This window comes from Lactuca saligna, chromosome 9 (assembly GCF_052625555.1).
Source record: "Lactuca saligna cultivar CGN05327 chromosome 9, ASM5262555v1, whole genome shotgun sequence".
Lineage (NCBI taxonomy): Eukaryota > Viridiplantae > Streptophyta > Magnoliopsida > Asterales > Asteraceae > Lactuca > Lactuca saligna.
The window spans coordinates 121,934,860-121,947,515 of NC_136425.1; positions in this window are offsets into that span (position 1 = coordinate 121,934,860).

Here is a 12,656-nt window from a genome sequence, read left to right on the forward strand (position 1 = left end):
CAAAGTCAACTAAAGTCAACAAGTCAAACTGTTTGACTCAATTTGCCCTTGGGTACTAGAATTTACATTTGAAATTTCTACACAACTCTCTATTCTAATGAGAGATCATAAATCAAAAGTGCGAACATCTAGATCTCGTTAACCGAAAACTGTGGTACGTGGCTAGCCAAACCGATAAAACAATGTTGCATACTCATCAGGAGTGTGTAAGATCCTTAAACAAGGCTTAACAGTGTTTACGGACCTTGCATTGCGGAGCCGGACACTCACAAATGCCACACTCGAAACCTCTCTCAATCGTTTTCACTCTATCTCTCCCTATTTGAAATCTCTCTAAGTATGTGAAACCTCTCCTAAAACTCTCTTTGTATGAGAAATCTCTATAAGTATGTTAAATCTCTCCCAAATCTCTCTAAGTATGTGAAATCTCTCCCAAATCTCTCTAAGTATGTGAAACTTCTCCCAAAACTCTCTTTGTATGAGAAATCTCTCTAAGTATGTGAAATCTCTCCCAAACCTCTCCAAGTATGTGAAATCTCTCCCAAATCTCTCTCAAAAGCTTCCCGTAACTTTTTAGAATCATTCGGGTCATTCCGACCCTTAACCGGGTCAAAAACGGCTTAAAACGGGGTAAAAACTAGAAAAATGGACCTTAGGAACCGAAACCCTCTTATAAGAGGCAAAGCTTCTTAGGACCCGAAGGTCCTCTTAGGGACTGAGAGCAAGAGAGCCGAACCTGAGAGCAAGGAACCGAACCCTCCTGAGCCGAAAGTCCTCTCAAGGCCGAACCTCGCCCAGGAGGAACCGAACCCAAAAGACTCTTGCAGGCCCAAACCTCGCAGAAGCACCCGAACCCGAAGGTACTGTTCACTATTGTTCATTCAGTCCATTTCGGGTCTGACTTCTCGCCTTTCACTCCAGACCGAACCCTCGCCTTCGCCTCTCGCTTCTCCTCTCGCTTCCTCGACCTTCGTTTCCCTCTGTTCGTTTCCGGCTACAATCCTCAGCGTGGACCGAGTCTCGACCTAGGGACCGAACCTCGGCCTAGGACCGAGAGGTCTCGCTGGGAACTCAATTTCTCCCGATTTTCGCGTAGTTTTACGTTTAAGGCCCGTTTTTAATTATTTTAACGCGGGATTTTCACCCAAAATCATATTTTAACATAATAAACCCTAAATATTCACAATTTAATCATATTTTCATAAAAATCTTTATTTAAATAATAAAAGCAAGTGGGTAAAGTACAAAGAGGTGGAGTGTTGACTTTGCTTTACCTTATGACACAAGCAACCACTCCCACACCCACTCTATGACCAACCACACCTCCCCACCTTACCTAGGTCACATCAATGTCCTTTCCACTCAATTATCACTCTTTCCCACGTTTTTGAGAGTTGAATATTCATCCTCTCTCCTCACTCCTCTCATTTGCTCTCATTTCACAAGAAGATCAAACTCTTTCCTCTCTCATTTTCTCTCTCTAGAAATTCGAGATTCAAGGGTTGATCATGAGTTTTTCCTTCACATTTGGTAAGCATAATCCATTCTCTTTATGATTATCTCACTTATTTCCACTCAAATCATGGATATCTTACACAAACTCCATTATATTTGTGTTAGAGCTTCGAATCTTCAAGAGATTCTTCAAGTGTTCTTGGGTTGAACACTTCTCTTCTTCAACACTTATCTACTGAAATCACTCAAGGTGAGTTCATACCCCTACATTTTCATGTTTTCTCAAGTTTTCAGGGGGGGAATACAAGTTAAAACACCAAGAACATAACTAAATTTTTCTAACAGCCTTCATCAGAAAAGTTCAACTCCATTCACGGACTGTTTTGGGCATCTTAAACATTTTTGTATTCAAAACTGTACAAGGTTCAGATAGTTCAAGTTTTTAGATTTAAAATGACTACTTGCACATCTCCATATGATTTTTCTACAATTTATGGTGATTTTTACAAAACTGCCTATCATTTCAAACAACAATCCGGACCAGTCTGTGATTATGGACTTTTTCACCCAAGTTGGAGGTCATTAAAAATCGTGATAAAAATTATGAGTAAACTAGACACATTTTGTGAACTCTCAGAATTTACGGATCTAGTTTTCGACTTCGTATGATTTTTCTATGATTTTTCCAAAACAGGGTTGAATGGCTAAAGTTAGCCAACAGCATGTAAATATCATAACACTTTGTATTATGTTGAGCAAAGTGTATAATCCTAAGTTCTAATTATTGAATGTGTTTCCTTGTTAGTTTGTCATCATAAACTGAAACTAAGTCATTCATAATAAATATTAATCATTCATTTTTAGAACACGTATATTAAACTATAAAAGTATAGTTTAATAAATTCATAACACTAATACATTTCCATAAAAGAGTTCATACATATTACCTACATTTTAGATAAACTATAATAGGTATAGTTTATGATACATCACTCAACACACTCGTACAGAAAGGGTACATTCATACAGAAAAGATTTATATTCACACACATTTCACGTAAACTTGTTAACCTATATTGTGAGACTCTTTCTCTCTCTCTCTCTCTATCTCTCTCTCTCTCTCTCTCTCCCCGTACATCCGAGTGCGGGATATAATTCCTGGTAGTTATAATCAGAATCTCCTTGAGGGAGAACGTGATACTTGTATATAGATCTATATTGGGTTTGAGACCCCACACCTTGCTGCTAGCTACAGTGGGACCTGCAGGTCTACGGGTGACAAATATCATTTCAGTTTTCGCGACGCCTGAGAACGTCGTGGCAGGTTCACATAGTCATAGTATGATTATAGCGACTCACATAGGGATATAACAATCCATAAGTTTACGAGATTTTATTTTTAAAACCTAAATGAGTTTTATGTCGATTTAAAATCACTTTTTATCTCTATGAGTACAGGTATTACTATACACTTTTGGTTTTGGTAGTTACGACTACACATCATTTGAAACCACATTTATATCTTTAAGTATGCTCAATACTTGTTATTACTCGGTCCTCTAATTTAGGACTACGTATATATAAAGTATTAACAAACATGAGAACATACAAAATTTTCATTTAATTCAAACACATCCATGTCCATTTAAGTACATAACATTTTCTATTAATAAGAAAGGTTACTTATACATTTTGGTCTTCAGTCATAAGACTACATTACACAGATTTGAAAGAAAATATCGGATTTTCTGGATACATATTCTAACGCTTTTACAAGGAAAACGATTTACTTTTCTAACGAAATTTCTTATGAACTCACCAACCTTTGTGTTGACACTTTTCAAAACTACTTGTATTCTCAGGAATTCAGTGAAGACAGGAAATCAACAACGTTTTGAGGATGGGACGATAAATCGTCAAACAGTTCATTTTGTATCATAATGTAATTGATGTGAATCATGTAAACATGTGCTTTGATGTAACGTTTTCAATTATATTTGTGTTGGTTGTATTTACTTTGAGCACTATTATACTGATTGTTGTGATACTCTACATGAAGTCCTCCACCCCCGGACGTTTCCGCCATCCTTGGTTTGGGGGTGTGACACCATCTAAGCATTTATGCCCATTGTTTTGACACTACATTGTAACACTTTAACACCATTTCATACCTTTAAAATCATATACTTAATTATTTTTCCAAGACATTCATCTAAAGCATGTCTCTTATAATAAAAAAAAGTCAAAAGAAATCACTCTCTTTTCTCCTAGAAAAACCATGGCTATGCATAGGGGAAGAAGACAAATTCTTTAAAATTTCTTTTAAGCATATATAAAATATAACACCTTATCCCTTTAGCTAAAAGATAAAAACCTTTCTAGTCCACCTCATACATTACAATATATTTGTGATACTTGATATTGAGAATAATTATTTTCATAAAACAAATAATTTTCAATTAATTATAAGAGCTATTAAAATTTATCAAGAATCCTATTCTTATAAATAAAATATATTTAATACCAATAGTCATTATAGAATGATATTTCCTAATGACATATGATCATATAGGGTAACACCTTATAGTAAGTTATTACTTATTGATTATTCATTAAAGTAATTTGATTAATAATAAATATTATCAACATTTGTATTCAATTGGAAAATTATTATTTTATGAAAATAATATTTTACAACAAATTGGGAAATTATTATTTACAGAACTAATATTTTTATAGAGAGAAAACAACTAGTAAATCATATAGTATGAATTTATACATTGTACACATCTTTTTGGATCGTTAGAAGTCCATTTATATAAAGGTAGTTCATATAATTAAAATATGCACATGCTAGTTAGTGAGAAAGAGTGAAACATACACAACCATCTTATCTCCTCTCTTTGTCTATGGATTTCAAAAAGGAATGAGAGGTTGAGTGGAGTTTTCATTTCTTTCATGCCATACTTCTTACATGACAATGCATTGACTTTGTTGAAGGCATGGTGTACTAGTGCATGCATGATAGTATATAAAGAGGAGTATGGAACAAAAAATAGCTAGTTTTTCTCATGTCGTCTTTCTATCTTTTTCTCTTAACCGTGACCATGCATATCCTCTCCTTTCTCCTCTCGTGCATGGTATAGTGTAGAATTAAGGTGTGATAAGTTACTTCTCATTTAAGGCTTATTTGTATAGGTTCTTCAAGGCTTAATAAGTGCTTAATTCAAGTGATGACTAGCATTGTTTGGTGGTTTACTCTTGCTTGGTAGATACATTATAGAGAGCTTCTACCATGGTGTCTTTTCCATCTTAATTAACTTCTAAACTCCAGAGAGGAATAAAAGTCTTCAAAGGTTGTAGTTATTTTACTTTTATGGTTCTTTTAATCTTTCCATGGTTTTCTAAATGATCATTTCTAGGTTAAAACTAGTTTAAGTCTTTTTTCATTTTAAAATCCTTTCGTTGCTAAACTCGTAGTTTACTATGGACTATTTTTGAGTAAATCTCAACAATTTGTATCCGATGTAATTTTACAATCTTGGTTAGATTGTTAGATTACTTGGCATAATCTTTGTTTTTGAAAAATATTGATGGTTTTCATTTTATAAGAAAATGGCATACATATTTTCTATGATAGCTTTAAAAATATCTATAAATGTGATTCTTATGACTAGAAGATTACTTGCATCTTTTTAGTCATAAAAGATGTCTTTGAAAAACAAAGTGTTGTTATATATATATATATATATATATATATATATATATATATATATATATATATATATATATATGTGTGTGTGTGTGTGTGTGTGTGTATGTATGTATGTGTGTGTGTGTGCGTGTGTGTGTATTATATACATAAACTAGCCATGGACATCTTATGATGATGTTTGTGTTGATTTTCTAAAATAGTTGCAATATTTATCTATTGGTATGTAATGATTAAATAGGTAGTTTTCATTTTTTTTTCATAAGTAATATATTATCTAGAGTAGTTCGTTTTTATAAAATTATTTTTATGTTTTGTGATGCTTATTTTATGTTAATATGTGGGTTTCAAAGAGGTTTTTAGAATACAATTAAATTTATCTTTTGAAACTAGCTAATGGCATACTTCAACGATTAAAATTATATAGGTTTAAAATTGGGATTTTAGAGACTTGTCAAACTCTAAACCTTAGTTTATAAAATCAAGTATTCTTAAAAGGTTTATAAATGTTCATTAGCACCTAAACGTCAAAACTTAATACAAGATATTCAATTTAGAATTTGATCATGTTGATTAATGAAATTTGATTTTATAAAAGATAATTGCTCTAAAATGTGACTTTAAATAAAAGTATATCATGAATTTTTGGATTCATGAAATAACCATGATATCGTATGTTTTTATAATATAATTATAAAAACATTAAAGGAACCCTTTATAAAACTCAAATATATGCAGTCCACTTTGAAAGCACTCGTACATCACCTCTATAAGCTAGTAGGATAAATGTCACCTAATTGTTAGTCTTATCTCTTGATAGTCAAGGTGTATTCATAATTTCTATAACCTAGTTATAGGCCGATTAAATAAGATCCTAAAACTAGATGATTTGATTGGAAATCTGATACGTTAATGGTTGCCTAAGCAATAGAGTTCTAAGGAATAGATGGAAGCAAACATGTCTATTAACATAAGTTATTAGCGACCCCATAATGCAACTAGGATCCTAGACTTTGATAATTAATATTTTAGAGACTTAATGGGTATTAATTAGTAAAGATATAAATATTGAAAATACTAAATTAGTTCAATTAAAATTTTGTATATGAAAACAAAATCTAATCTCATTGTCATGCAGCCTCCGCCTCCATAACTTCTCCCTCCTTCCTCCACCGAAGCCACCTACTCTTGCCTCCTCTATCTTCCTCAGGTGCGATTGGGGTTCTTTTTCTAAACATTTTTGTGTGATTAACCTTCATCCTCATTTTTGTATGTTAAAATTTTTTCTAATTTCCTAGATATTTGTGTTAAATTGTTTGTTCAAGCAATTAAGAATAATCCTAGAAACCAGAATTAATCATGGTCAATTAGGACTTTAGGAGCACGGAGCAAGGGATGATTACATAGACTCAGCCTATAATTTCCCACATATTTGTTGCATCTATTTTATAATTGTTCTCAATTAAAATTATGTTTTTTTTATTTGAATGTGGTTTGCTATTATCTACATGTAGTGACAAAGAACATGGTTTGGCATGCGGAATTAAAGCTTGCACAATTGAACATGGTGATTTGGGTGTTTAAGAGATATATTGAATGTATATGGTGTTACACAAAAAGGATCTAGATCTAGACTACATAAATAACACACACTTACACACTCACTTTTACATCTCTCAAGCACACCTCTACAAGTGGTATGAACCCACCTTATATAGAGGTGTTTACATGTCTCTTTCTCTCACTCTTACTAACAAATGGGTCTAAAGGCTAAAGCACCACATGCAAGTGGGTTTTACAAAAGTCAAACATTTACAAAGTCATGAATGAATAACTTTGCAACCCCAACATTCTCCCCCTCAAAGTTAGGAATGAATAACCCACTTCAAATCTTCCAAAATCAAGCACTACGCGGTTCGAGCCTCAAAGGTGACACATGTCGAAACGAACTTCAATCTTCAATTCTTCCATGATTCTTCAATTTGGGCTCTAGGATGTGAGACCATACAAATCAAGCAGCAACGAATGATCAAGAGTATTCCAAACTCCAAATAATCACCCAAAGTTGCGCATAAAAACACATCCCAAAAATCTTCAATAAACCAAACCCATTTCGAATACATCACTTTCGAACTTCCAATTGCATCATCTCGTAGCTTCAAAACTTCAAGATCACTTCGGTCTTCAAATCCGCGTAATATGAAAAATTCAAGTTCGAATTTCCATATAAAACTTCTCCCCCTTTTTATAATTGAAATTTGATTATAAAACTCCAAGGAAAAAGAACGTGCTCTATTCGGAATTTTTCATGTCAAAACTCCCCCTTAACATGTGGCGTAAACTTTGTGCTTCAATCCGGAAAATCCAAAAAATAATCAATTTTTAGCTTCGTTCACGGATCGCCTTTGACAAAATTTCCCAAAAATGGGTAGAAATTGTCAATTTCAAAATTCTGCAGTGACCCGTTGCGTCAAAAATAGCCAAATATGCAAAACACACTCCCATTTGTGAAACTGGGTAAAATGTGTAAATTCGCACAAACTACATGGACCAGATTTGAAAATTCTGCAATTTCATCATTTTATGACCCCATTTGCGAAGTTGGGTAATTATCATTTAGTGAAAAGGTCAGGGGTCAAATTCGATTTTTTTTTCTTTCTTCCCCAATTCACCATATTCAGTGAAAGACTTCGCATCTTAATACTTCGCATGTTTCAACAAATGTTTCGCATCTTTAACTCACCAAATGCGAATCCAAAGTTAGCTCTTTAACCAAATGCGAAGGAAACACTTTTATATCAACCCAGTCATCAAATGCGAACATGATTCTAGAGACCCAGATGCAAATTGAACAAACATTGCAGATGTGATTGAAATGCAAACCCATATGTGTGACAACCCTATATTTTCCAAAAGCATTGTAACGCTCAAAAGTCAAATACAACTAAATTAACCTTGAAAATAAAGTATTCAAATATCTAAGTTGGGATGCATCAAATACTAATTAATGTGTCAAGGTTTCCGAAAACATAAAGAACGCTCAAAACCGGGTTATATTGAAGAAATTATAACCACTCGTATATTTACGACACGCCGTTAAAACATTATTTGACGTAAAAAGTAAAATCTCAATAATGTGCATTTTAGCCTTAAGTATCTAAACATAAATCGTAGATCTCGTTAAAAGGTGAGCGTGCATAAAAAGATCGCCCAAATTGGACCTCGTATGAAGAAGTTACGAATTTTTGAAACTTCGTAAAGGTAGTAGAGGGCTAAAAACTCGAATTTAAGATCGAGTGTAAATTACCTAACGCAATCCAAATGAGAGTTGAAGATCTCCGCAATAGGAACAAATGGATGAGAAGACAAACAAAAACCGACGTCGAATAAAGAACCTATGAGTTTTTAAACGAACTTTAGGAGGCCCGGCCTATTAAAAATATATCATTAAAAATAAAGACAAAACTAGCCGACGGAGTCTAAATGAAAGTTGTAGAGCATAATCTCATGTCACACCCCGCTAAAGCGGAAACGCAAGGTATGACAGCGATAACGGTTTCAATGCAAAAGATAAAGATACATCACCATAGCAGTATTTAAAAGTTTACAACCCATAGCTTCAAAAGAAACAAAATACAAGTTTTTCAAAATAACATTGTTCAAAATATAGCTTCATAATAGCTTCAACACGATGCAGCATGCTCTATGATGATGAATCTTTACATCCACTTACTAATTACTTCCTGAAAAAGCATGTAAAACAAGCGTCAACTATGAAAATAGTTGGTGAGTATCACAAGTTTATAAAAATCGAGCGTACAATAAGGCTTTTCGTAAATACAAGTACATTGCTTCAATGATAAACAAGTTGATTGCTATTAAGGTATACAAGTTTATTGCTAGAACGGGAAACGCGTTTGTATGTGTATGAGCAAACAATGAGTCTCAACCAAACCTATGACTGAAGCCCTATCGAGATCTATGCTTATCGTTCCATAGATGAATATGGTATCATGCACTCCAGCGATTCGGGCGAGTGAGGAGTTGTCAATTCCTAATAGTGCTATCCATAACGACCATTGGCTCAAAGAGTTAATGGTTAGAGATAAGGGAAGGGCCTTAGTACGATAAGTTCTCATGTTCCGTGTTGCATAAACATACATAAAGATACATAGCAATACAATAGCAATCATGTTTGATACAATTCAATTTAAATACAACATGCAAACAGTAGTTTTTCTGGACATGCTTTTCCACCCCAAAACATAAAAACCGAAAATAGGGGAGTGCGTGAATACTCACGATGTTTTGTGTAGACACAAGCGGTACTTCGGGATGCACCAACGTCTTACTACCGGGATCCTACGACATCAAACACACGCACTAGTGAGTTTCCATGTCGATATCTAATGCTAATATACTAAACTCTACATATAGGGAAATGCCAATTTATGTTTTAGTATTGGATTTTATATCAATTAGTTACACTTTTTCTGAAGTAATGAAATTCTATATATCGGGCGATTAATTACAACCTTGGAATATAAACTTTCCAAATTTTTAAGTCCTTATTACAACATAAATTCACGAAAATAGCATTCGAGGGATAAAAATTCTCAAACTTTTTATTTAACTGTTATTACACAATACTAAGCTGGGAAAATTATAAAAATGGATTTCCAAGCTGTTTAATTATATTTTATGATTTTTGAGCATTTATTTCAATAAAAATTGAAATAAATAGAAAACAGTTTCCAAAATTATCCAAACTTTTTATTTAATTTTTATTATACATAAATAGGCTGGGGAAAATATAAAAGATATTTTTCAGTGGGTATTTCTATTTTTCCTTGCTTTATTCCTTTAAATAGTCATTAATTAAAGAAATAATATTAAACAGTTAAAATAAATCACCATAAATTTTTGTAACATCATTTACAGTATAAATATCCTGGGAAAAATATCAAAAGTGGTTTTCATAATGTATAAACTGGTTTTGGGTATTTATGTATATTTAAGTGTATTTTAGTGCAATTAACTTTAGAAAATAAGAGAAAAATAGTTTACAGTAGAGAAAAATATTCAAAATTTTTATGTAACCTCCTACTCTATAATATTATATCCTGGTAAATTTTCATGAATTTTGGATAATCAGAACTATTTCTCCCATTTTTAGACCATTATAATTACCAAAAATTGGGAAAAATAGTAAACCATGATGGAAAATCTTGAAATTATTTTCTGGAGTCACCCATCACAAGTAAGGTATGCGAAAATTGTTAGATACAATTTTCACATCCTATAAAGTGGTTTTGTAATTTATCATGTCCTAAATAAAAGAAAGTTAGAAATCATATGAAACAGTAACAAAAATTGTTAAAATTTGGTGAGGGGTCATTATTCCCCATAAGGATCATCCATGAATTTATTTAGGATTTATTGACCTCTGGAAGTATTTTATATGATTTATGCCCTTGGTTTTAGCAATAATTCTAATAAATCAAAGAAATAACAAAAGCTCTTGAAATTTTCCAGATTATCTCATGCATGCAAGGGCTTTCAAAAGGAAAAATGTAAAAAAAATGTATTCAGAAGAGAAATGAGGGTAATGATTTCAAACAATTTAAGAAAAGTTGCATGCAATAATGCATGAAGTGTAAATGTGGCTGAAGTTCATGAATTTGTGTAGCCCATTCAGTGAGGTTTTAAGCCACGAAATTTCAACCATAATTCACTAGATATGTTAAGTTTCTAAGGTATTTTTCCTCAGATTTATGGTTGGGTTTAAGGCCATTGTTTAAGCAAGATAAAAATAGTGATCACAGAAAAAGAGCTGTATGCGCAACTTTTTTGTAAAATCTGCTAAAAATCGGATATTTAATATTTTACAGTGAGACCAGTTGGGTTTGAAAGTTAACTCGTGGAACTAACCAATACAAAAAGAATATCATGATTTGGTTAAGAAATGACTGAGTTATGACTGTTCAAAGTCGAACAAAGTAATCTGGCAGATTGCATGTTTGCTTGTGTGCATTATTAGGGTATTTCAACAAGAACATCATGCATGTCTTTGGTAAGGCCCGATTTCTAACACATGCATGGAATGAATGAGCATCCAAGATGTACTAGAAATGGTTTAAATGCTTTTTTTCATGCATGAACACAAAAGAAATGGAGAAGAACATGAAATATTAGGTTTTGATGTCACATGATCATATGTGCATCTTTTTCACTCCTTGCATGGGTTTGATCCCGGATTTTCACCATCTCTAACACATGCATTGTGTTATGGTGAGAATCTACAAACCAAAAGGGGAGAATAAAGATTTCTAGCCATGGAAAGGCATAGAATCCGAAAAGTAGAGAAGACTAAGAAGAAAAAGAGGTTTAACCATGAAACTATGGAAGAAGATGTTGTTGTTTACCTTGGTTTTGACCTTGAGAGAAGTAAGAACACTTCAAGGGCTTCACAATCTCGAAATTTTGCAGAGAAATGAGAGGATTTTCGTGAGTTTAGAGAGAGGGAAGAAGAGAGTGAAGTGTGTGAAGAGAGTGAAGTGAGAGAGTGAAGAGGGAAGAGGTGGAGTAAGGGTTTAAGCTTAATGATTGTGTTTTGGGGAAGAGAGAGGGCATGGGGAGAGGTGATGGCCAGTTTTTGCATGCATTTTGGCCTCCTCTCTCCTAAATTTTAAACTTTATAAACTTCCCTCCTATATTTTATATAAAAACATTCATTTTTATAAAATGTTTATTAAGCAATTTGATTTATTTAAAAATCTTGTTTTCAACAAATAATTTATGATTAATAATTGTAATTTATATTTCTAGTTCATTGGTATAATCCATAATTTGATTAATAAAATTTGATATTAGGAAGTTTATAGCCAAATTTTATAAAGTTTTTAAGCTTTATAATTTATAACTTTGGATTTTTGGCTCTTTAGGGTTTTTGGAATATTGTTTGATATTCAACAACATGTTGAAGTATAATTAGAATGTTTTAATTTATTTTTAGAGTTTTATACCCTATTTCAATTATAACAAAGCTTGAAGCTTTATTCTAATTATAGTATTGGCATTTCCTATTGTAGCTAAGCAACTTACTAGAATTGTAAGTATCAAGTATATTAGTCCTAGACCTTAGTTGGATCCTAGTTTATGCAAGATTTTTGACCTAATTTATACTACTAGGTCATGGCATGTTGTGCATGAATGTTTATTATAAAGATGCATGAGTCCAAGAATGACCTGAATTGGCAGTTGTCACATCTCACCTACGCGTGGATATAAAGAACACGAAAAACGGAGCTCGTACGCGAAAGTTACGGAATTTAGAAGAGGACAGGGCGGATTACGCCCCGCGTTCTCTGGGAGTACGCCCCGCGTACTAGACCCAGAGTCGAGTCCCATCGGCCCGCCCAAGCTACGCTTAGCTAGCTAGGAGTCGTAAGCCATGACGCATTGTTACGCCCCGCGTACGTCGGAGGTA